Genomic DNA, 24,203 nt, shown 5'->3' with positions numbered 1-24,203 from the left:
TTGTTGTACAAGAAATAGATCAGGAGTTCCCGTCGCAGCGCAGTGGAAACGAATCCGACTAGAAACCATGAGGTTTCGTGTTTGGTCCCTGGCCTTGCTCAGTGGGTTAAGGATCCAGCATTGCTGTGAGCTATGGTGTAGGTCGAAGACTCGGCTTGTATCCTGCATTACTGTGGCTGTGGCGTAGACCAGTGGCTGTAGCTCCGATTCGATCCCTAGCCTGGGAACCTCCATATGCCTCAGGTACGGCCCTAAAAAGCAAAAAAAAAAAAAAAAAAAAAAAAAGGATCAGTTTGTAATAGTCTAAAATGGAAAAAGAGATGCGATTGCTTATTCAGGCATTTGTATAATGATGTGGGCTCCCTCTCCCAGCCGTCTCTTATAAAAACAACTTCCAGAAAACGTGGACTAGGTCAATGATATGTTTCTGATACAAAGCACAATTGTGATTAGACCGGCAGAGAATTATGGTTCCTCTGTTTTAGAGGCTGTGCGAACCTCTCTGAAATTATAAGGTTGAACTGTATGAATTGCCAAATTGAGCTACCAAAAGGGCAATTTCATCCCATTCAACCTAAGAGAGCTTATGTGCTGAGTTGTCGGACATGGAAATATGTGTCTACGTAAGGAAAGGATGTGAGATGGACGTGCTTTACGGAAACCAGGCATCCTTTTTTAATTTGAACCTGTCTCTAATGGTTAGTATGCACAGAGTTGACACTTGGTTGTTGCCTCTCTGGCTTTCAGAAAGTATCTGGAGCAAAATTGGTTGCCTAGCAACATGTTCCAGCCCAGGAGGGTTGGAGAATGGGTCACTGATTAACAATTATGTACAATCAAGTTTAAAAATGCATAGCAGCCCGTGACATCCGTGCTCTGACCACCAGGAAGCATCAGCATTCTGCTGGCCCGGTTTGCTGGCGATTTTCTGTGCATTTCTTGCAGTTGTGGCCTGGACCTCATGGTTGCCATTCAGAAAAAATGTGCGCTGGACCCGAAATAGGGTTATGGTGCCACTCTGTACATTGGGTCCATTTTGCAGAAGCATCTGACACCTGTCATTTGGTTGACGGCCTCCCTGGACACCCGTCCCCTTGAAAAGTGACAGGAGAAAATGAAGAGTTTGGATATTTATGATTGTTGTCATCTCAACAAATTGGCCTCTATTAGTCAATCTGTAATTTGCCAAAGAATAAGGGCACACGAAATGAGTGACAGTGGCTTGCTTCCGCAACCCGAATCATTCTTTCAAGAATTACACATGCTGAGCAGACCTCCTTCCTGAAATGGCCCAGGCCGTTAATCATTTCTCTTCCTTCCTTTCCAGCAAAAGGAAAGACAAATTTTGCATAATCCAGTCCTTACTTAATCTTTCTGTCAGCACAAATATCCATGGTGTAACGCTTGAAAACAGCAGGAAAGCGAGGAGGCATTTTTATAACGCTGGCAGAGCTAATAGAGCACATTTTATTGTTGAGAATCATTGAGTTTAATTGGCGAATCAATTTTTAGGCTCTTTCCATTTGTATTTTGTTTAATCAACAAAAATAAATCGCCCTGCCAACCTTGAAAGCTCCAAGTCGGAGAACAGTGGCAAATATTTCGTTTGTCCTGCCAAAAGCGCTTTCCAACAGAAATGTCTTAATTGAAGATGATTTATATGCCGAAGCGCGGATGTTTTATCATTTGTCTGAAGAAGGAAAAAAGCTGTGTAAGCAAGTGGGGTGCACCCGTTTTCGGCATTGTTTTTGTTGTTCATCTGCATTCACCCCTCAGATGTTTCTAGAAAAGCCCCCTTCTCCAGCCCTTTCTTGCTAATGGTTCAGGCTCCCCATACTGGCGTAGCTGTCACATAGCCCCTATAACCTTGGCTTAAGGGTTTTTGCAGAGGAGGACTTTCCAAACCTAGACTTTTCCCCCCTTTTCTCCAGGGTTTTCCTGACCCTGAATCCTGCTTTCTGGGCTTGGAGTGGAAATTGGTGACATCTTAGTGCTGGAAGGCAGACCCCCCCCCCCCTGCCGAGCGTGCCCCAGAGAAGTGGGCTGCTGTCTGGCTTTTTTGGTAGGAAAACCCTCCTGCAGGCATCTCAGGGTACTTGGATGCTTTGATCTGTGGGTGATGAACGTTCCTGAGAGTTGCAAGAATCCAGGTTTGGCTTCTGGTGCCTTCTGGGCACTCCAGGAAGGAGGGAGGACAAGAAGTAACATTTCCCGCCCGTCTCCACGGTGTGTTCTTATTGCTCACGACAACCCTGCCAGGAGAGAGAGCTAAACCCCCTGTGTCTCGGCGAGGAAGTTGAGCTTCGGGGAATGTCTGAAACAGTTTCTACCTGGAGTGGACCAGGTGGAATCCTGTCCCATTTGTCTCTGACTGGCTTCTCATTTCACTGGTGCTGGAAGCTAGAAAAGACCCCACCCGCTACTCCAATACCCCGGTGTCACTGAACTAGGTTTTTTTCCTGCAGGGCTCCTGGGGCCCAGGGACCACAGTGTGATGGTGGCTGGTGATTTCTGAGTGCTCGTGTGCCTGGCTTGTCTCGGAGGTGCTGGAGCTTGTCTCCCTCGGTGCTATTATATCATGTAAGCCTCACTCTCCCATTAGCTGCTGCCATCGTCATCTTACAGATGAGGAAACTGAGGCACAGAGTGGGTAGGGGACTGGTCCAAGGTCACATGGCTAATGGTTGGGGACATTCAAGGTCCCAGGGTCACGTGGTCCAAGATCACAAGGTCCAAGGTCATGTGGTTAATGGGTGGGGACATTATGGTTGGGGATTTGAAGCCAGGTAACCTGCCTCAGTGTCTGTTGTCTTGGGGGTTTAACCTTCCGTGGAATACAAATGTGTTTGTTTGTTCATCATTTCCCATCTACGCCTCCAAAGCAGCGAGGCAGGTGAAGAGGCAGGAGGGAAGGATAATTGTCCAGGTCTGTGGACAGCAGAGCCCATGGATTTACTGGTTGCCTCAATCTGGGGCTCGTTCACTGATGTTTAGCTGCAGCAGGATGCCCTTCCTGCTGCCTTTTTTCCATTTCCCATTGGTTCTCGCGCCTGGGCCAAAGCTCCATCTTCTGCGGGGCCCTCTCGGACCGATGGGAGGCCAGCTGGTTTCCAGGGTCCCCAGGAAATCCCACTGGTGACCTGCCCATTACTTAATAGGCCAAAAAAGGAGAACTTCAGTAAACCCAGAACCAAACTCAGCAACTTCTAAACAATGCCCTGTAAGTAACCAGTTCTAAGAAGCCAGCAGGATGGTAAAAACCCAGCAACTACCTGAAATTCTGCACATTCTTTGGGTTTCCTAGGCCCCTGTCCTCAGCATCTTCAGTTACCTGGAATTGAGCGATCCTCGGATCCAGGAGGGAATGAGGAAGAATTTTCACATTTGGTTGGGGTGGGCAGGCCTACAGCGGGTCAGATGTGAAGGTAATACCTGCAGAGAACGATGGCAAAAGTCAAGCGTGTTCAAAGCATTTTGCACGATTACTCATTAGCTCGATGCTGTTATTTATCCCATTTTTTAGGGGAGAGGGAATTTTACTGTGTTACATATGCCTGTGTATTGGAATTTGAGGAACCGCTAAAATACGAAACACGTCTTAGAATCAAGGCCATGTGGTAGGTGGCTCGTGGGCTGGTGCTACCAGTATCTGGCTGCTCTCCAGAGTACAGATGCCTCCTAGTGAGATGGGCCTTGGTAACCAGCTGAATGCGCTGAGCAGTTCTGCAGCTGGCATTTATTGAGCTCTTACTGTATGCTAGACAGTTTGAAGGAGTTGATGCGAATTTAAAAAATCCTCACAAAAGGGTAGGCCCTATGATTATGCTTATATCTGAGTTACAGATGAGGAAACTGAGTCTGTGGGGTGATCTCATTTGCCCAAGGCCCCTCCAGGCAGTATGCAGCAAGATCCACTGATGCTGTCTGGCTCTGGGCTCTGCCTCTGGGCTCTGACCCCTGGTCCAGCTGGGAAAGGGACAGAGGTACAGGGGAAGGACACATATGGACTCTGTACGGGATGGAGGCTCTGGGCACCTTTGCCCACGTAGCTCGTCTCTCCCTTTTGGCGTCCACACTGGTGTGGAGTTGGAGGTTGAATTTATCAGTCTTCTGTTTGTTGTATTTGAGATCCCCAACCTGGTAGCGAAGGAAATGGAGAAGAGCTCTGATTCCTAAAAGCTACCTGGAAAGAGGAGTTCCTGTTGTGCCTCAGTAGGTTAAGATCCTGACTACTATTCATGAGGATGCAGGTTTGATCCTTGGCCTCGCTTAGTGGGTTAAGAATCTGGCGTTACTGCAGGCTGCAGCACAGGTCGCAGATGCAGCTTGGATCCAGCATTGCTGTGACCCCCTAGCCTGGGAACTTCCATATGCTGTAGGTGCAGCCCTAGAAAGAAAATAAATAAATAAATGAGCAAAACAAAACAAAACAAAAAGCCTACCTGGAAAGGCGTTTACTGGGTCTTAGAGGCATTTTCTCCTTGACCCCTTGCCTTCCAAGAACCCTATGAGGTTTGTACTGAATGGTAAAGGGGGAAACTGTAGCCCAGAGAGGGTGAGCCACGAATCCTTGGTCACACAGCAGGTGAAGGACCTAGCTGGTGTCTATAACCCTTACAGATGCAAGGTAAGGGCTGACTCCATGGTGGAGATCACCCCTGCCCTAAAATGGGGCCCCTGCTGACAGCGTCTGGGCATATCCTGTCTACTCACTCTGTTAGTCCTTTGCTTCCCCTTCTGCTTTGCTGCCTTCCACACCCCCCTTGCCTCCACGCCCTGAGCTTTGCAGAACCTCAGGACGAGACTTTCCATAGCCCGGAACTGTTTTTTGCTATTGCTTGTACATCCGAGCACCTGCTGAGCTGATGAGCTTTTGAAATGTCACTTGACTGTCAGGAGGGAGCTGTGAGCAATTTGCAGGAACGCACCATCCCAGCTGCTTCCCTGGGGCGGGTGGTGTTGGGGGGTGGGGTGGGCGGAGGGGAGGTGTGGTTCCTCCACCAGCCCTGACCCTCTGGGTGAGGGCGAGAGACGCTTTGTTCTTGCTTCCCAGGCTGGCACAGGTACCCGCCTGCCAGCACGGTCATTTCTCTTCACCTGGACAGATGGTGGATGTTTCCAGACTGTGTTTCTCTTACAGCACTGGCTCTTCACTGGGGGTCCACGTTTGAGAACTCGATTAAATTTTCGACCTCTTTCTGTGTTTCTCTTTCAGAAAAATGCACATGGATACAAAGTTCTGTATATAAATTCTGGATTTTCATGGGAACCCTTACATGCAAAGCCTTCTTTTTTTTTTTTTTTTTTTTTTTTTTTTTTTTGTCTTTTTGCTATTTTTCTTGGGCCGCTTTTGCGGCATATGGAGGTTCCCAGGCTAGGGGTCGAATCGGAGCTGTAGCCACTGGCCTACACCAGAGCCACAGCAACGCGGGATCCGAGCCGCCTCTGCAACCTACACCACAGCTCACGGCAACGCCGGATTGTTAACCCATTGAGCAAGGGCAGGGACTGAACCTGCAACCTCATGGTTCCTAGTTGGATTCGTTAACCACTGCGCCACGACGGGAACTCCCTTTTTTTTTTTTTTTTTTTGCAAAGCCTTCTTGAACGTATCTTGTTCCCCATACACATATTATGAAATCTAGCTTAAGAACTAGTTCTCCCCCAGTCGAGGGTAAATACAGAAAATTAAATTCCTGGTCCTCTGTTCCTCTTCACTTTCCATTGTTGTCAGAAGCTGGGCAGAAGACCATATTGCACAAAGAGGTGATATAAGAGATAGGGAGTTCCCATTGTGGCGCAGTGGAAATGAATCCAACTAGGAACCATGAGGTTGCAGGTTTGATCCCTGGCCTCGCTCCATGGGTTGAGGATCCGGTGTTGCCATGAGCTGTGGTATAGGTCGCAGACACGGCTCGGATCCTGCATGGCTGTGGCTGTGGTGTAGGCGGCAGCTACAGTTCCAATTAGACTCCTAGCCTGGGAACCTCCGTGTGCCTTGGGTGTGGCCCTCAAAAGACCAAAGACAAAAAAAAAAAAAAAAAAAAAGAGGTGATATAAGAGATAATAGCAAAAGTGTGTTGTGGGGTTAAGAAGCAGAAAGGGGAGTGAGGTCCACTGGGGAGGCAGGAGGAACCCCCTCTTCGGCTGTTCAGGCTGCTTTGACAAAGTACCAAGGTTGGGTGACGTGAATGCTGTAAATTTCTCATAGTTCTGGAGACTGGGACGTCCATGGTCAAGGCACCATTGGATCTTGGTTTACAGATGGCTGTCACATGACAGGAGGGGTGAGGGAGCTCTTGGGTCTCTTTCATAAGAGCACTAACCCCATCTGTGAGGGCGCCACCCTCATGACCTAATCACCTCCCAAAGCCCTCACCTGCTAAGACCATCAGTCACCTCCCCAAACCCTCACCTCCTAAGACCATCAATCACCTCCCAAAGCCCTCACCTGCTAAGACCATTGATCACTTCCTGAAGCCTTCACCCGCTAAGACCATCAATCACCTCCCAAAGCCTCACCTCCTAAGACCATCAGTTACCACCTAGAGCCCTCCTAAGACCATCAGTCACCTCCCAAAGCCCTCACCTCCTAAAACCATCAGTCACCTCCCAAAGCCCTCACCTCCTAAAACCGTCAATCACCTCCCAAAGCCCTCACCTCCTAAGACCATCAGTTACCACCTAGAGCCCTCCTAAGACCATCAGTCACCTCCCAAAGCCCTCACCTCCTAAAACCGTCAATCACCTCCCAAAGCCCTCACCTCCTAAGACCATCAGTTACCACCTAGAGCCCTCCTAAGACCATCAGTCACCTCCCAAAGCCCTCACCTGCTAAGACCATTGATCACTTCCTGAAGCCCTCACCTGCTAAGACCATCAATCACCTCCCAAAGCCTCACCTCCTAAGACCATCAGTCACCTCCCAAAGCCCTCACCTCCTAAAACCGTCAATCACCTCCCAAAGCCCTCACCTCCTAAGACCATCACACTGGGGGTTAGATTTCAACATGTGAATTTGGGGGGACACCCAAATTCACCCTGCACCCCGTAGAAGGAAGGAGAGAGGGTCACCTGACAGAAGCTGTGACCTGTGGTGGAGAGCCCCCCAGGTGACCCTGCAGATAGGAAGCAGGGGGAGACAGGCCCCTTCTTTGCTTCTCCTCCTCCCACTCTCCTGGCTTCCACTGGTACCTCCCAAGGGCCTGAAGGGCAAGAGAGCTGGATGGATACAGGTCATAGAGGTCAGCCTCCCAGGGCACAGATCTCAGTGGATGAAGATGGGAAGTAGCCTGAAGGGCAACCAGAGAATATTGTCGCCCTTCAGGATTTTTTTATCCTGTAGATGGCATTGTCATGAGTGCAGGAAGTGGCCTGCCATCTGTACAGGCTCTCCCCAGAGAGTAGGCATCTAGGGAAGTTGCTTAGCTTGTGCTATGGATGTTTTGTAATCCTGTTAGTGACTGAAAGCTTCCTGTTCTTTTCAGATGCATTTAAATCCAGTCTTTTATCTTTTTTCTATTTTATTTGTGTGCCTATTATTACAAGGCCATTTTTTTTTTTTTTTTCCTTTTTAGGGCCGCACCTGTGTCACATGGAAGTTCCCAGGCTAGGGGTCGAATTGGAGCTGTAGCTGCTGGCCTACACCACGGCCACGGCAACACCAGATCCAAGCCACATCTGTAACCCACGCCACAGCTTGCAGAAACACTGGCTTTTTAACCCTCTGAGCGAGGCCAGGGATTGAACCTGCATCCTCACGGACACTGTGTTGGGTTGTTCTTAACCTGCTGAGCCACCATGGGAACTCCTACGAGGCCACTTTGAAAGGCTTCCTTATATATCACCATGATGAACCAGTCTGCCTTTGTATTACAGGGGATTGTATATAAATCACTCACGTGGCATTGTGTTCAAAGGTGGTTTTCTTTTGATAGCTTGATATATTAGAAATGCACATTTCTGGATTTTGCACACAGAGAAATTACGTGGGGAGGCAATTGAGAAATTAAAAAGTGTTCTGCTGTGTAAGGAGTTATGAGGCTGTGCATGGAACTGACGTCATGAGCTTGGATCTGGGAGGTCTGGGATCTGTTCCTGGCACCTGCTCACACTTGCTCTGTGACCTTGGAGACCTCTAGACATCAGCATTTCTATTTGTAAGGTGGAGTTAACGTGACCGACAAAGACTCTCCTTAGTCAGACTCCTGTGAGTCCTTTTTTCTGTCTAGTTCTAGACCTTGGTCCCTGCCCTGTCTTTGGCCTGCCTAGCCCAGTTTCAGCAAGAATCCTGCTAAGTCAGTTTAGAGAGACTCCCCCTCTGCCCCTTGATATGTGATCCCCTTTGATATCTGATCACCCTGGGTTGCCTTGAGCAGAAACCCTATTGTCTGTTTGTTTACCAAGAATCTCCCTCCCCTGCGGTCTCCTCTTAGTAGTTTTCTGTCCACTGACCCCCTCACTCTGCTTATTTGCTGTAAATCTTCAGGTGTCTTTGCTCTATTCGGAGTTGAGCCCCATCTCTCTCCTGTTTTGCAGTAGCCCTGCAAAAAGTCTTGCCATTTTAACAAGCATCAGAATAATTTTTAATTTTTTTAATTTTTTAAATTTTTTTTGTCTTTTTGCCTTTTCTAGGGCTGCTCCTGCGGCACATGGAGGTTCCCAGGATAGGGGTCTAATCGGAGCTGTAGCCACTGGCCTATGCCCCAGCCATGGCAACGTGGGATCCGAGCAGCGTCTGCAACCTACACCACAGCTCACGGGCAACACCGGATCCTTAACCCACTGAGCAAGGCCAGGGATCAAACCTGCAACCTCATGGTTCCTAGTCAGATTCGTCAACCACTGCACCAGACGGGAACTCCCAGAATAATTTTTTCTTTAGCTTTACTCACCAGAAAACCTTGGAATCATTCAGGATCCTTAAGGGCCTCAGTGTCCAGGCTCACCCAAGGTTGAGAGCCACGGGGAGCTCACTGTGAGGGTCCAGCACCTCAGGGCAGCAAAGGAGGAGGCTGTTCACTCCCTTGGGGGCTGGTTCTCATTGTTAAGAAGCTCTGCCTCCATTTCAAGCTCAAAATCTGCCTTCATTTTTACTCATTGATCTCAATTCCACCTTTCCTCAAACCTGTTCCCTTCTTCATTAAGTGAATAAGTTAGGAGTTCCCTGGTGGTGCAGTGGGTTAAAGATCCAGTGGAGTCGCTGCAGTGGCCCAGGTCACTGCTGTGGCATGGGGTTGATCCCTGGCCCTGGAACTTCCACATGCCATGGGTCTGACTTAAAAAAGAAAGAAAGGAAGGAAGGAGGGAAGGAAGAAAGAAAGAAAGAATAATTTAGCTTCTTTTTTTTTTTTTTTTTTTTTTTGCCTGCACCAATGGCATGCAATAGTTCCCAGGCCAGGGATCAACCCTGTGCCGCAACAGTGACAATGCCAGATACTCAACCACTAGGCCACCAGGGAACTCCTAATTTAGCTTCTTAAATTTAACCATCTTAATGAAGATAATTTTGAACAGTGTCTATATTGCCCTTCTTACATTCTTGAACAGGCCTTTGAGCTTGGTTGAGCCTATGTTGCTGACTCTGGGATATGGTTCCTGTAAGAGGCTGCACTGGGGTGGTGCCCTGGAGTGGGGGGGGCTCTCCTCTGTGTGGACTGCGTGCTTACTGCACTAACTCTTGGATTGCACTGTTCCTCTGCCTCCAATGCTAAGTCCTTTGTTTCTTTTGTCTGTTCTTAGCTCTTGCTGACGCCTTGTTTTATAAATGACGGGCTTCTTTTTCTTTCATGGAGAAAAGTACATGGGCTTTTTGAAAGCTGTTTATCACTCAGAAGTCTTTTGTTTGTTTGTTTAATTTCTAGATTGATGGCTGTTTTCCAAATGTTGACATTATCAGAAGCCTGACCTCCACGTGGTATGTATGCTTTGAAGGACTTTCTGGGTGCACCAAGGTTATATAAATATGTAAGCTTTTTCATGTATTTGTTTATCATTTAGCCCTAAATCTGGGCCTAGTGCTTGTTGATTTTTACCCTTTATTCTTTCTGCATCACTTCATTTCTGGGTATATTTGAAAAGCAGTGACTTTTATAGGATCAAAACAACCAAAGTCATTTTCTAGAAGAAAGAATTCTAGGGTGAGGGTTTATTTCTTTAAAAAGAAAATCAGATTTCCTTCTTTTTTTTTTTTCTTTTTTTTTTTTTTTTTTTTTTTGGTCTTTTGTCTTTTTAGGGCTGCACCCACAGCATATGTAGGTTTCCAGGCTAGAGGTCTAATTAAACCTATAGCTGCCAGCCTACGTCACAGCCACAGCAACGCCACATCTGAGCCGTGTCTGCGATCTACACCATAGCTCATGGCAACACCGGATCCTTAACCCACTGAGTGAGGCCAGGGATCGAACCTGCAACCTCATGGTTCCTAGTCAGATTTGTTTCCGCTGTGCAACAGCGGGAACTCCAGATTTATTTATAAATATTTCAATATGACTCTGTAAAAATAAGAATTCTTTTCGTTAAACATCAACACAGTACTGTTTTCACACAAAAAATGAGCAGTAATTCATTTCTTAATATTACTGAATATTCATGTTCAAATTTCCCTGGTTGTCTAAGAAATATATTTTCACAGTTAGTTAAAAATACCCCAGGAGGGAGTTTCCTCATGGCTCCGTGAGTTAAGAATCCAGTGTTGTCACTGCTGTGGCTCTGGTTACAGTTGTAGTGCAGGTTTGATCCCTGGCCTGGGAACTTCCGCATGTCACAGGTGGCAGCTATAGGTCTAATTAAACCTATAGCTGCCAGCCTACGTCACAGCCACAGCAACTCGAGATCAGAGCCACATCTGTGACCTACACCACAGCTCATGGCAACGCTGGATCCTTAACCCACTGAGCAAGACCAGGGATCAAACCTGAAACTCATGGTTCCTAATCAGATTCGTTAACCACTGAGCCACGACGAGAACTCCTCTTAAGCCTCTTTTAATACACAGGTTCCTTTCTAGCTCTTGTTCTCTCTTATGATAAATGTGCTCAAGAAGCTCTATCTTTTGTCCTATGTGGTTTCCTACGATGTAGATTTTGCTGCCAACATCCCGGTGTTGTCATTTCGCATGCTTCATTGTTCCCTCAAACACCCTATAAGCTAAAGGCTTGATCAGATTTAGGTTCCGATTTTGAGGCAAGACTATCTCATACATGATAGTATAACTTCCATCCGGTGACATAGTCTTTCTTTTTTTTTTTTGTCTTTTTGCTATTTCTTTGGGCCACTCCCGTGGCATATGGAGGTTCCCAGGCTAGGGGTTGAATCGGAGCTGTAGCCACCGGCCTACGCCAGAGCCACAGCAACGCGGGATCCGAGCCACGTCTGCAACCTACACCACAGCTCACGGCAACGCCGGATCCTTAACCCACTGAGCAAGGGCAGGGACTGAACCCGCAACCTCATGGTTCCTAGTCGGATTCGCTAACCCACTGCACCACGACGGGAACTCCAGTGACATAGTCTTTCTCTTTTGAAAATGTTAATATTGACAGGTATTGTTTAATCCGATCATCCAGTATTTGGGTCCCATTCGGCCTTTTCCCTCATAGTTTTAGCCAATGATGTTTCATACGGGTGTCTAGATTCATTCCTTTTTTAGGGGTTACAAAAAGGTGATATTCTTATGGTCATTTCTTCTGTATTTATTAGCTGGATGATTTCTATAAGGAAGAACTTTATTTCAAACTTTAGAAAAAATTCCCTCGAGGTATAGTTTGTATATAAAAGGCAGAAAAGGAGTTCCGGTTGTGGCTCAGAGGGTTAAGAATGCAACTGGTGTCCATGGAAGGTGAGTTCGATCCCTGGCCTCACTCAGTAGGTTAAGAATCTGGCATTGCCGAGAGCTGTGGTGTAGGTTGCAGATGTGGTTCAGATCTGTTGTTGCTGTTGCTGTGGTGTAGGCCAGCAGCTGCAGCTCCAATTTGACACCGAGCCTGGGAACTTCCATGTACTGGCATGTGGGGCCCTAAGAAGTAAAAAAAAAAAAAAAACAAAAAGGACAGAATAATGTCTTGATTCTTTGTTCTTATTTATTGAAATAATGAATTGGTTCCTTATTATCCTTCAAAGATGAAGAGCAAGTTGTTTTTGGTCTTTTTTGTGTGTTTTGTTTTGTTTTTGTCTTTTTTCCTTTTCTAGGGCCACTCCCTTGGCATATGGAGGTTCCCAGGCTAGGGATCAAATCCAAGCTGTAGCCGCCGGCCTACACCAGAGCCACAGCAACTGGGGATCCAAGCTGCATCTTCGACTTACACCACAGCTCATGGCAACGCTGGATCCTTAACCCACTGAGCAAGGCCAGGGATCAAACCCGCAACCTCATGGTTCCTAGTTGGATGCATTAACCACTGAGTCATGAAGGGAACTCCCTGTTTGTTTGGTTTTTTTAAGATATTATGAATTCTTGGATTCCTGACATAGTTGACATTGCATTAAGGATTTCATAGAAACACAGATAAACACGTCTTTTTTTCAGTGTCTAAATTCTGCTTAATAAATACCTGCAGATACTAAGAGAAAGGAGGGAAGGAAAGATGTAGAGTGAAAAAGAAGACATTAGAAATCTGTAAACACAGTGGAATGAGGATGGACATAGGATAAGAAAGGAAGAGGCTAACAAATAAGAGATGGAAGAAAAAAAAAAAAGAGCAACTCTCTGCGATTCTCCAGGACTGATCAATAGGAAGGAATTAATTTATTCAACACGTGCTCTTTGGCTGCCACCAACTCCATGCTTGTCTCTGCTCCAGGCACCGAGGACGAAATTCTTGCTCCCATGCCCATGCCCTCAAGTATGTGTGAAGTCTGGAATGAATAAGTAAATGACGGTAGTCTGTAGAGCTTGTTGGATGATGATTCATGCTAGGAGGAGAAACAGAGCAAGGGGATGCCCTGGAGCTTCCTGGGGGTGGGCTGTGATTTTCTTTTTTTTTTTGTCTTTTTGCCATTTCTAGGGCCCTTCCCGCGGCATATGGAGGTTCCCAGGCTAGGGGTCTAATCGGAGCTATAGCCGCCGGCCTACACCACAGCCACAGCAACGCAGGATCCGAGCCGCATCTGCAACCTACACCACAGCTCGAGGCAACGCCAGATCCTTAACCCACTGAGCAAGGCCAGGGATTGAACCCGCAACCTCATGGTTCCTAGTCGGATTCGTTAACTGCTGCTCCACGACAGGAACTCCAGAGGGGATCTCTCTGAGGAAAATTCTGAGCAAAGAGAGGGGGAAGATAAGTGAGAGACGTGCCAAGACCCCCAGTTTCAGATGGGTCCAGATGGATCTGGCATGTTTCAGGAATGACAAGGAGGCTGCTGTAGCTGTCGCAGCATGAAACAGTTGAGGAGGACCGAGGGGTGACATGGCAGTGGGGAGGCATGGAAAGATCCAGGCTGCACAGGGCGTCGCAGGACATTGTCAGCACTTCGGGGCCATTGGATGGACCTGATCTTGTTTGCTTGTTTGTTTGTTTGTTTGCTTTTGTGGGCCACACCCCAGGCTTATGGAAGTTGCCAGGCAAAGGGTTGAATTGGAGAGGTAGCTGCCGGCTTATGCCATAGCCACAGCAACGCAGGATCAGTGCCGCATCTGTGACCTACACCACGGCTCATGGCAACACCAGATCCTTTAACCCACTGAGTGAGGCCAGGGATTGAACCCGTGTCCTCATGGATGCTAGTTGGGTTCATTATTGCCGAGCCACAATAGGAACTCCCTGAAGTCTTCATTCCTGTTGAATGGATGTGTTGCTGGATGGGTCCTTTTCCTGGTGGACCAGTCACCTTTTTCAATTTGGTGACCACAGCCTGTACCCCTAGCCCTGGCAAGCTGCCTGTTACAAACATGGCCAAGCTGTTTGGGCAGGTCACCCCTGAACTTCTACTGGATGCCCAGTTCAGAAGACCAGCCCCAGGGCAAAGTAGAAGCTGCTGCTATGGGCGGGCGAAATGCTTGTATCTTGAGAACAAATGTCGTTGAGAACTGATTTCTGCATGTATGTAGACTTGGTTTAGGGCTTGAGAAAATACTCAGGCAGGCAGGCTGGATTATGCTCTTTGACTTGGTGGGCACTTTCAGATCTACCAGCTTTCTTTGCTTGGTCCTGCCATTTCTTTCAGGAGTATCTTAAAAGTGCTTTGCTTCACCCCTGGACTAGAACAGAGGTAGGGGAATTAGAGCCCACAGCCTTGTTTTTGTAAATACATTTTTACTGGAACACACCTGTTCTTCTACGTATTGTCTGTGGTTGCTTTGGTGCCACAGCAGCAGAGTTGAGTAATTGCCTGAACAAAGCCTCAAATATTTACTGTTTGGCCCTTTTATAAAAGGGAAGTTTGCTGACCTCTGGGCTCGAAGATAAGCAGACGATGAATAGGGCTTTAGCTTATGGATCAAACAAAAATTAATCCCTCATCACTGAAATGCCACTCAGCCTTAGTGTGTATGAATGTGAGATTCTGTCGCTCACACATTGTGACTTCAATCATTAAAATAATTTTGTTTTTCTTTGTTCATCTTTCTACCCGTTAGATGACATCATCCTTCTGCTTGAGTGGAAATTCAGCATGAGTGGGTTCATATTAAATAATGGTGTAATTTTACCAGGCAGGTAATTGACAATTGACTCAAAATTCCACATTTGAGTCTGGATTTGCTATACCACCTTCCTTAGATAGTATAATGCTTTCTCTTTCATCAGTGTACTACTCTGTTTTTCCTTCTTCTTTCTTTTTTCTTTTAATGGCTGTTCCTGGGGCATATGCGAGTTCCGGGGCTAGGGGTTGAATCAGAGCTGTAGCTGCCAGCCTAAACCACTGCCACGGCAACACCAGATCCAGGCTGCATCTGTTGCCTCCACCACAGCTTGTGGCAACGCTGGGTCCTTAACCCACTGAGTGAGGCCAGGGATCGAACCTGAGTCCTCACAGACACTAGGTTGGGTTCTTAACTTGCTGAGCCACAACGGAAACTCCTACTCTGGTTTGTTTTGCCTTTGTATGATGAAAAATTCTCCATTCTTTCAGTGTATGTCTCATGCTAAGGTTTTCAGAATAAGTAGACTTTCATTTTTTTCCTCTCAGTGGAACTCGACTAGTTTTATCTAGGCTGTTCCTTTTGTCTTTTGACTATATTGTGTGCTGCATTATCATTATCATTGATGACTTTGGAATTCGTTGTGTAAAAAAAAAATTGAAGTGGATTTAAAATATAAAGGACTTTTCTGTCTTAATTTCATCTTAATATAATAAAAAACAGAGTGAAGTTATTAAAAATGACAGAAGGGAAGACAAAACAATAAAATTGCTTAGCAAAGATCCTGTTTCATAATGCATTTGGAAATAAGCACTATTATAACGTGTAATTAACCATCTCTTTTTGAAGTATGAAGCTTAAGCTTGGGTGGGCAGGGGACCTCTTAGGATGTAGTGATGTCTGAATTAGTTCCTGCATTAGAGCTTCTGAATCTGCTCATGGATTATAGCATTTTGCCACCTGCCTTACTTATAAGCTTTTTTTTTTTTTTTTTTTTTTTTTTTTTTGGTAGAGATACCTACTAGGCTAGGAGAGAGATATTTATTTACTAGGTTAGGACAGAGTGTGTCCTCTAATGCTTTACCAGATACCTACTACTGCCCTGTTGATTAGGAAAAAGAGGAGTTCCCGTCGTGGCGCAGTGGTTAACGAATCCGACTAGGAACCATGAGGTTGCGGGTTCGGTCCCTGCCCTTGCTCAGTGGGTTAACGATCCGGCGTTGCTGTGAGCTGTGGTGTAGGTTGCAGACGTGGCTTGGATCCCGCGTTGCTGTGGCTCTGGCGTGGGCCAGTGGCTACAGCTGCGATTCGACCCCTGGCCTGGGAACCTCCATATGCCGTGGGAGCGGCCCAAAGAAATAGCAAAAAAGACAAAAAAAAAAAAGGAAAAAGAGGAGAGCTGAAACTCCCTAATGTGGGCTGTGGCTTTAGCTCAGATCACAGGACAATTTCTTGGGGAGTTGGTATAGATCAGCTGGAGACCTTTTTTTTCCCCATGTGTCAAGTTATCCTGAGGCTAATGCTTCAAACAGGCTGAGAAGCCTCCTTGGCTCATCTTCTAGACCCAACTCCTCATTTGCTTCTGAGGATATTATTGCCGAGATGGCCAGTGATGAGGAGCCCAAGAAAAGTCACCGCCAGGAAAAAGAGGGGAAAGGAATGGACTCTCAGGCTTGGAGCCTGAGCCTCAAGTTCCCTGTTGCCCACTTTGATGCCAGTTGGCTCCCCGAGGATTGAGGACTAGGGCATACAAGGATGCAAGTAAGAGTCCTGGGAGAGAACATTCCAGGCAGATCTGAGCTTTTAGTCACCACTCCTTTGGTTCAGGAGTTCCTTTCCTGTGATCTGCCATGACCAGGCCCCTTCTCCCGGCAGTGGTGGTGGTGGCGGCGGGTGCTGTTCACCACCCCCTGGTGCTGAACTTACTCCCTGGTGTGTATTCATTGCCCGTCCTTCACAAGGTCACCAGCGGCACATGGCCTCCAACAGAGGCTGCCACAGCTCAGGGGCTCTAATTCAGAGAAAAGTCTGCTATGCAGGGTACGTTGTTGGTTAGTGTCTTGGAGTTTTCCTAGGTGACTACACTGAGGGAATTGTTCAGATTTAGAAATATGTGTTCTGATCTAGGTAACCAAACCAAACCAAATCAAACTAAATGAAACCAAAGACAGTTACCTTATCAAGTCTTATGCATTGGCATGGTCTGCAGCATAGAGGCTTAGATTGGGTGCAGAGTGTCTAAAAACTGTGGTTTTAGACCCGAGTTGCCTAGTTGCCTGCCTCTCTCCATCCCCAGCACAGTTTCACGTAGGTAACAAGAAGATACGCCCAATAATAAATAAATAAACAAAACAAACAATAAAAGAAGGTACCTCCAGATCAGAGTTCCTCTGCCTTAGAACTGCTGACATGTTGGGCAGGATACATGCTGTGATGCAGACTGTCCTGGGTTTTATGGGATGTTTAGCAGCATCCTAGGACTCTGCCCACTTGATTCCAGTGCCCTGCCCCAGCTGTGACCATCAGAGTGTCTCCAGACATTGCCAAATGTCCCTGGGGAAGTGGCATAAAATTGCCCTGGTTGAGAACCATTGGTCTAGGGCGTAGGCAAGATTCTGTCATTAACCTTTTACACTGTCCTTTATCATGTATCCATTTGTGTGGATCAGATTTGCTTCTGTGTAAGAAAGAGCTTTGCAACGATAGCGTGTTTTTTGAATTTAGATTATGTCCATGACTGAAGTTTTGTAATCTGCATTTGAGGTCTCAGTGTCTTTGTCACCATAGTCTGTAGTTTTTCCCTTTGTCACTTAGGAAATAGTCTCCTCCACTCCTGCTCCCTCTTCCCATCATCTAACCAAGGAGGACCTCCTCCTGTGCGTGCTTGATACCCAAGATCACTGTCTTGGGTGTTCCCGTCATGGCGCAGCGGAAACGAATCCGACTACGAACCATGAGGTTGTGGGTTCAATCCCTGGCCTCGCTGAGTGTGTTAAGGATCCGGTATTGCTGTGAACTGTGGTGTAGGTCGCAGACTCAGTTTGGATCCTGTGTTGATGTGGCTGTGGTATAGGCCAGCAGCTGTAGCTCTGATTTGACCCCTGGCCTGGGAACCTCCATATGCCGCACAGCGACCCTAAAAAGAAAAAAAAAAGAAAAAAAAAAAAAAAGATCACTGTCTTGGCTGGAAGGAGTATTGAAGGGTCTTGAGGCAATAAATTTCCAGTTAATGTCAGCATCATCGTTATCATCCTGTTCATTCCTGTTATTCTAAAGATGAAGAAACTAAGGGCCAAGGAGGGACAGTGGTTTACCCAAGCTGTGGTTACTGGCAAGGCCACGACTGCGTGGGTGTTTCTGGAGAATTTGCTTACACTTGGAAGAATTTTCTTGTCCTAGGCTCACTGAGAATTTTGATTAGCAGAAAATTTTTTTAAAAAGTTGATTAGGTGAGTTCCTGCTGTGGTGCAATGGGATCAGTGGCGTCTCTGAAGCACCAGGACACAGGTTCGATCCCTGGCCTGGTGCTGTTGGGCTAAAGGATCAGGTGTTGCCACAGCTCTGCAATGTAGGTCGCAGCTGTGGCTCACATCTGATCTCTGGCCCAGGAACTCCATATGCTGCAGGGTAGGGGAAAGAAAAAAAAAAAAGGAAAATCAGGGAGGAGATTAGGAGAGTCAGAGGAAGGGAGGGACAGAGGAATACTTGAAACTCTGTAGTCTTTTAATGGAAATGGGGAAATGGTGAAAAACAATGCAAAGGAGATAAAAAGAGGAAGAGGAACCTCTAATGAAGGAAGCAGAGAATCAACCAAATGCAATATGTGGATCTTGTTTAGATGTTGGTTCGAATGGACCAACTCTGTGTGTGTGGGAAACAGAATAGTTGAATTGGGTTATGGGTCCATGGACATTATGTCTTCATAATACAAATTTCCATAGTAAAAAGGTAAAAAGAGGAAAGCTGATCAATTTCCGTAAATTGCAAACTTCTTTGCAATGACAAAAAAAAATCAAGTGCGAGAAATTTGTGAATTTTCTCTATTTTTCTTTATTTGATTAAAGCATAGGTGATTTGCAGTGTTGTGCTAATTTCTGTTGCACAAGCAAAGTGATTCAGTTACACACGTATATACATTCTTTTTAAAAATATTCCTTTCCATTATGATTTATCCCACGAGATTGGATATAGTTCCCTGTGCTGTACAATAGGACCTTGTTGTCAATCCATTCTAAATGTAGTAGTTTGTGTGGAGTTTCTGCTGTGGAAGTGGGTTGAGGTTCCAGTTGTGGCATAAGTTGCAGCTGTGGCTCGGATTCAATCCCTGGCCTAGGAACTTCCATATGCCACCGGTATGGCCATTAAAAAAATGTGGTAGTTTGCATCTACTAACCCCAAACTCCCAATCTATCCCATTCCCTCCCCCTTCCCTTTGGCAACCACAAGTCTATTGTCTATGTCCCTGGGTCTCTTTCTTTTGTGCCATATCTTAGATTCCACATATAAATGCAATCATATGGTTTTTGTCTTTCTGTTTCTGCCTTACTTCACTTAGTGTGAGAATTTCTAGTTGTCCATGTTGCTGCAGATGTCATTATTCTTTTTATGGCTGAGTAATATTCCATTGTATATATGTACCACTTTTTTTTTTTTTTTTTTTTGGTCTTTTGTCTTTTTAGGGTCACACCAGTGGCATATGGAGGTTCCCAGGCAAGGGGTCTATTTGGAGCCACAGCTGCCAGCCTACATCACAGCCACAGAAATGCCACATCCGAGCTACATCTTCTACCTACACCACAGATCACAGCAACACCAGATCCTTAACTAACTGATCGGGGCCAGGGATCGAACCTGACACCTCATGGTTCCTAGTCAGATTCATTTCTGTGCCAAGATGGGAGCTCCCAGTACCACATCTTCTTAATCTATTCACCTGCTGATGGACATTTAGGTAGTTTCCATGTCTTGGCTATTGTGAATAGTGCTGCATTGAACATAGGGGTGCATGTATCTTTTTGAATTATAGTTTTGTCAGATATATGCACAGGAATGGACTTGCTGGATAATATGGCAGATCTATATTTAGTTTTCTGAGGAACCTCTGTATTATTCTCCATAATTATTGCACTAACTTAGATTCCCACCAACAGTATAGGAGGGTTCCCTTTTCTCTACACCGTCTCCAGCATTTGTTATTTGTAGAGTTTTTAATGGTGGGGCATTCTAACTGGCTTGAGGTGGTACCTCATTGTAGTTTTGATTTGCATTTCTTTTTTTTTTTTTCAGCACTTATTTCTTTTTTTATTACTCAATGAATTTATTACACTTATAGTTGCACAATGATCATCACAATCCAATTTTATAGGATTTCCATTGCACACCCCCAGCACATCCCCCCACCTCCCAAACTGTCTCCTCCGGAGACCATAAGTTTTTCAAAGACTGTGAGTCAGTATCTGTTCCGCAAAGAAGTTCATTCTGTCCTTTTTTTCAGATTCCACATGTCAGTGAGAGCATTTGATGTTGGTGTCTCATTGTCTGACTGATTTCATTTAGCATGATAATTTCTAGGTCCATCCAAGTTGCTAAAAATGTGGTTATTTCATTCCTTTTAATGGCCCATTGTGTGTATGTACCACATCTTCTTTATCCACTCCTCTATCGATGGACATTTAGGTTGTTTCCATGTCTTGGCAATTGCAAATAGTCTCACTTACGTCTTTTGCCTTCCAAAACTTTATTAATTTTGTATTTAATAGACATTTTTCTATTTCTTATCAAAGTGGAAAAATGCCTAGGTGTGAGCCTATCCTGCTATGTTTCTTTAGCTGTTCTATTACTAAATTTAGAAAGCAGTATTCCTACCTTTTCGAGAAAGGAAAAAAACTATTGATTTTTTTTAATTAAAAAAATTTTTTATTACTCAATGAATTTATTACATTTGAAGTTGTACAATCATGCATTTCTTTAATAATTAGTGATGTTGAGCATCTTTTCATGTGCCCGCTGGCCATCTGTATGTCTTTTTTGGAGAAAGAGACATTTCTTTTTTCTTTTTTTGGGTCTTTTTTTGGGGCCATCCATGACATATGGAAGTTCTCAGGCTAGGGGTCGAATTGGAGCTGCAGCTGCTGGTCTATACCACAGCCACAGCAACACGGAATCCTTAACCCACTGATCGAGGCCAGGGATCAAACTGGAGTCTTCATGGATCCTAATTGGCTTCGTTACGGCTGAGCCACAACAGGAACTCCAAAAGAGACATTTCTTAATTTTAAAATCTGATCTCAGAGAGGCTCTTCAGAGCCCAACAGATGCTCTCCAGTTTGCCTGGCCAGGTCTCTTTGTCCCAAGTGACAGGCAGTTGTAAGAAGCAGAGCTGGAGGAAGCCTGTCCTTACCAGGTGGGCAGGGAGGCTGCCCATCTGTGCCTGCAGAGCCCCTGCAGCGTTCCTGGGAGTTGTAATCCTCCTGGAAAATAAACCTGAGGGTCTCCCTCCCTGACCTTCCCTCCCTCCTCTCTGCCCCCTCCCAGAAATTGTCTGTGGACCAACTTGTTCCCCCACCCCCCGCCCGCATACATTTTATGATTTAAATATTGTATAAGTAATATATGCTCCTTGTAAAAACCGTGCAGAGTAAAAATGAAAGTTCCTACCTTTCTTGTTTTTTGCCTCCCATTGATTTCATTGTCCTTTCCAGAAATACGTAAATATTTATAATAATGTGATGAGCATTTTTTAGTGCTTGTTTGCTTCTGTTGTCTTTTTTCAGCCACACCTGTGGCGTATAGAAGGTGCCAGGCTAGGGGTTGATTCAGAGTTGTAGCTGAGGCCTACGCCACAGCCATGGCAACACCAGATCCAAGCTGCATCTTTGACCTGCGCCACAGTTTACAGCAACGCTGGAGCCTTAATCCACTAAGCAAGGCCAGGGATCAAACTGGCATCCTCACAGAGACTATATTGAGTTCTTAACCCGAGGAGCCACATTGGGAACTCCCTTTAGGTCTTTTTTGGTAATTACCACCCTGTCAGAGTTTTATTTTATTTCTTTAATTTTTAAATGCAAAAGAATTTTTTACACAGTCACAGAAAGTCGAGAGTATAGCTCCAAAGATCTTTCTTTCCTCCACCCCAACGCCCAATCCAGTTTTGCCTGTTATGTCCTTTAATAAGCAAAAGGGTCTAGTTCTGAATGATATATTGCATTTCGTTGTCATGTCTCTGAGCACCTGTTATGAGCCATGCCTTGTTCTAAGCCCTGGGAATGTATCAGAAAAAAAGACAGAGGAAGGTCTGTCATTGCGGAGCTTGCATTCTAGCAGGGGAGACAGAAACACAAACATAGCAAATGCTAAATCTTGTAGAATGGCAGAAACAGACAGTGCTATAGAGAAAAGCAGAGCCGGGCATGAGGTCATTGGGACACAAATGTTAGTCAGGACTGGCCTGATGAGAAGGGGCTTTTGGGCAAGCCCTGAAGGAAGCATGGCTAGGAAGGAAGAACATTTGGGAAGAGATAATAAGAGCCAGTGTCGAGGAAGGCACAGCCTGGTGTGTTTGAGTTGGAAGGCTCAGTAGGCCAGGTCATTCAGTCTTAGTAGGCCAGTTAATTTTTTTTCTCCTCTTTTGGGGTAGATGCCTTTTTATCTCAAGGAAATGTCTTCATTCTATGACGGCTCTTTTATCCGATTACTTCTTGGTCCCACCTTTTCTATGTTTCTTGACATCCTCCTGTTGAAGTTATCTTTTGCCCTAATGAGTGAGATTTTTGGACTCTGATTTTGTGCAGCCTCCTGGCCACTTCCTATCTGGCTCTGCTTTAACTTGTCTCTAGGAATTCCCATTGTGGCGCAGCGGAAACTAATCCGACTAGGAACCATGAGCTTGCGAGTTCGATCCCTGGCCTCACTCAGTGGGATGAGGATCCGGTGTTGCCGTGAGCGGTGGTGTAGGTCGCAGACAAGGCTCGGATCTCTTGTTGCTGTGCCTGTGGCTGGCAGCTGTAGCTCCAATTAGACCCCTAGCCTGGGAACCTCCATGTGCTGCAGGTGCAGCCATAAAAAGCAAAGCAAAACAAAAAAACACTTGCCTCTGGCCCATCTTCTTTCTTCCGTTGCTTGTTTCTCTGCCCTTTTCTTCTCAGCACTTTCTGCCTTTGAGGACTTAACCCACCTTTCCTCCCCAGTTCTTATTCTGGAAGGTATTGTTTGAAACAGTCAATAGTTATTAATTAATTTAATCATCAGTAGCAACCTTGGGCGATAGGTACTATTCTTCTTATCCATTTTATTTTATTTTTTAAAAATTTTAAGTTTTCTTTTGTCTTTTTGTCTTTTCTAGGGCCACTTCTGGGGCATTTGGAGGTTCCCAGGCTAGGGGTCTAATCAGAGCTGTAGCCACCAGCCTATACCAGAGCCACAGCAATGTGGGATCTGAGCCATGTCTGTAACCTACACCACAGCTCACGGCAATGCCAGACCCTTAACCCACTGAGCGAGGCCAGGGATCGAACCCGCAACCTCATGGTTCCTAGTCGGATTTGTTAACCATTGAGCCACAATGGGAACTCCTATTATTCATTTTATGAATGAGGAAATTGAAGTCCAGAGAGAATATGTAATTTGGCCATAGGCACATAGCTGGGAAGTGCTGGGTCTCAGCCCAGGCCATTTGCTCCTAGCACGTGTTCTCTCATCCACTGTGTGATGACACATGTCGACACACCTGACCACTTTACTGAGGCTTCAGCCCAGTCACTCCAGTTTCTGAGGATCTCACTACAAATAACCACAAACTTAGTGTCTTATAACAACTCACCTGGAGTTTCTGCTGTAGATCAGCAGGTTAAGAACCTGACTGGTACCCATGAGGATGCCGGTTCGATCCCTGGCCTCGCTCATTGTGTTAAGTCTCAGGTGTTGCTGCAAGCTGTGGTGTAGGTCCCCAGTGCAGCTCAGATCTGGTGTTGCTGTAGCTGTGGTGTGGGCCTGAAGCTGCAGCTCCAATTTGACCTCTAGCCTGGGAACTTCCATATGCTGCGGGTGCGGCTGTGAACACACACACATACACACACACACACACACACACACACACACACACTGATCTCACACTCCAGTGAGTCAGAAGCTCTTGAGTGGATCTTTTAAGGCTATACTAATCAAGATGTGGGCCAGGCTGCATTCTCATCCAGAGGCTGGTCTGGGGAAGAAGCTGCCTCCTAACTCATTCATGCTGTCGCAGAATTCCTTTCCTTGCAGTTGTGGGACGGAGAGCCAGCGATTCCTGCTGCCTGTCAGCCTGAGGTCACTCGCAGCTCCTAGGGGCTGCCCACGGTTCCTGTCACACAGCCCCTTCCCGGGGTAGTTCACAGCCTGGCAGTTTGCTTTTCAAAAGTGCAGTCTGATGACAAGGAGTCTTACTTAATGACGTGTCATCAGGGCTCTATTCTATTGGTTAAAGTTGAGCCCCAAGCCCCGCCCACAATCAAGAGGAGGGGCTCCTACCAGCGAGAGAATGAAAGTCACTGAGGATGCGCCCTCCATAGCGTGGCTCACTCATTTGGGAAATTAAAGCTATAACCAGAATTCACTATTTTCCTCTTCCAATTCCGGATATCTA

At 46.0% G+C, this 24,203-nt stretch overlaps 1 protein-coding gene and 1 long non-coding RNA gene across 4 annotated transcripts in view; one reads left to right on the top strand and one right to left on the bottom strand.

The window, feature by feature from the left end:
* The window catches only part of TIAM1 (T-cell lymphoma invasion and metastasis 1), a 461,256-nt gene that overhangs the window by 87,927 nt on the left and 349,126 nt on the right, over positions 1-24,203 (top strand). For all 3 annotated transcript variants that reach the window (XM_021070904.1, XM_021070903.1, XM_021070906.1), the window contains exon 2: positions 9,864-9,916. The gene's annotated coding sequence lies outside the window, so the exon portion shown is untranslated. The remainder of the gene's footprint in view (positions 1-9,863; positions 9,917-24,203) is intronic.
* LOC110256474 lies at positions 270-17,851 on the bottom strand. The gene is made up of 3 exons (XR_002338030.1): positions 16,954-17,851; positions 3,332-3,432; positions 270-1,690 (listed from the first exon to the last, which is right to left on the bottom strand). It is a non-coding gene; the product is annotated as an uncharacterized LOC110256474 (long non-coding RNA).

The sequence above is a fragment of the Sus scrofa genome, chromosome 13, assembly GCF_000003025.6.
Source record: "Sus scrofa isolate TJ Tabasco breed Duroc chromosome 13, Sscrofa11.1, whole genome shotgun sequence".
Classification (NCBI taxonomy): domain Eukaryota; kingdom Metazoa; phylum Chordata; class Mammalia; order Artiodactyla; family Suidae; genus Sus; species Sus scrofa.
This window is presented reverse-complemented; position numbering and strand designations above follow the sequence as displayed.